Raw genomic sequence first — 2,159 nt, 5'->3', positions numbered from 1 at the left:
GATGGTTTAGAAAACAAGAAGTAACTCAGAGAAAAGATGGATTGCCTTATTTTGTCAATATTAGAAACCTAAAAGTGGATTTTTTTTTCTGGCAATTCAGATGCAAAATAACGCAGCTGAAGCTCCTTCTTTGGCTACAAAACACTCCACCTTTTCACCTTTTTACTTTCTAACTAAAATAAAAATGCTGTGAGTGCAGATTAGATATTGATTACTGAGATAGTTCAAGTTAAAATGTTTTATTTGCTGCTAGAGCAGCAAATTCAGGATTTTTTATTTCTCTAAAATTGTCTAGGTTAAAGCAGACTGTCTAGTCCTGAAGCATCTTGCCAAGTTGTAGCAATCCATTACCTGCCTTTAACATATAAAGAAAGCCCTAATTCATTTTCTTGTTGTTATTCTTTTAGAGTCAGAGAATGTGAGATATTGAACGACCAGCACTCTTACTAAAGGCCCTAGGAGTAAAATACCTCAGAAATACCTTTTAAAACTAGGTCAGTTATCTTATTTCATTGAAATTACCTAACCCGCCTGGCATTAAAATTGATACAGCTCAATGATTGCCTTTGTGAGGTCCTATTTTTCTTCAAGATGTGTTTTAAGTATCTTGTGTGTATATATTTTACTCTACAATATGGGATCTGCAAAGGACACAGCAAAGGATTCTGAGTCATTTTCTCATTGAAAACAACTGCCTTTCACTTGCTTAATCAAACCAAGAGGAAAGTAGGAAAACAGGATAATATAAACAAGACTGCATTCTAAGATGTAAAATAAGAAGTGAAAAGCTATTTGTCAGTCCCCTTCTCCCAGATTAATCCTGGGCTTTGGATGAGAAAGACAGGCATTGAAATCTTTCCACCAAAGACAATAATGACTGATTGGTACAGGTGCAAATTGCAGCAGACTTAGAAGAGGCCTTTACAGCGTCAGAGACAGATATTCCTGTTAATTGGGATATCAGAGATAGATATTCTTGTTAATTGGGATACTACAGACATAGAAAGAGTCGTTGAGATTGTAAAGTCTCTACTGTCCTTTATTTGGCTTACTGGGATGGGTTTTACCTCCGAATTCACTGTATCTCAGCCTCATGTGACTTACAATTACTCAGAGAAAATCCTTCACTTCAGCTCTTCAGGATACTCTCATAAGGTTCTCTTCTCTTTAAATAAAAGGAATTGCAAGTATTGGTATTAATCTTAGGGTATGAAGTACTGATCAGTCAGCCTCACCTCAGTGCCCTTAAGATATGGAAGAGAGGGAGAGGATTAGGCATAGCCAATGTGGATTCACCAAGGCCAAATTGGGCCTGACTAGTGTAGCAGTTCCCTACAGCGGAGTGGACAAGGGAAGATCTGTGGATGTCATCTATCCTGTCTTCTGTAAGGCCTTTGATACAGTCCCACACACCATTCTTGATACTAAATTGGAGAAATAGGGGTTTGACAGATGAACTGACAGATACATAAGGAATTGGCTGGATGGCCATATCCAGACAGTGGTGGTCAATAGTTCAACATGTGAGTGGAAACCAGTAACAAGTGGAATCCCTCAAGGGCCTATACTGGGATCAATATCATTTAATATTTTTAGCAGTGATACAGTGGGATTGGGGGCACCCTCAGCAAGTGTGTGGATGACATCAAGCTGTGTGGTACAATTGACATGCTGGAGGGAAGGGTTGACATCCAGAGGGACCTTGACAGGCTTGAGGAGTGGACCCGTGCAAAAAATCATGAAGTTCAACAAGGAGAAGTGCAAGGTGCTCCACCAGGGTCATGGCAATCCCCAGCATTAATACAGGCTGGGTGATGAACAAATTGAGAGTGGCCCTTGGTCGTTCTTGTGGTCAAAAAATTGGACATGAGGTGGCAATGTGCACTCGTAGCTCAGAAAGGCAACCACATCCTGGACTGCACATAAAGAAGCTGGGCCAGCAGGTCCAGGAAGATGATTCTCCCTCTCTACTCTGCTCTCGTAAGACCCCATCTGGAGTCCAGCTCTGGGTCCCCAGCACAAAAAAGAAGAGCTAGATGTATTACAGTGGGTCAAACAGATGAACATAACAAAGGTCAGGGTGCAAGAACATATCTCCTGTGAGGAAATGCTGAGAGAGCTGGGGTTATTCAGACTGGAGAAGGAAAGGCTTTGGGGAA

The sequence above is a fragment of the Pipra filicauda genome, unplaced genomic scaffold (assembly GCF_003945595.2).
Source record: "Pipra filicauda isolate LSUMZ 115617 unplaced genomic scaffold, ASM394559v2 scaffold636_size198112_pilon, whole genome shotgun sequence".
Classification (NCBI taxonomy): Eukaryota; Metazoa; Chordata; class Aves; order Passeriformes; family Pipridae; genus Pipra; species Pipra filicauda.
The sequence above is the reverse complement of the archived record's forward strand: the minus strand, read 5'-3'. Positions refer to the sequence as shown.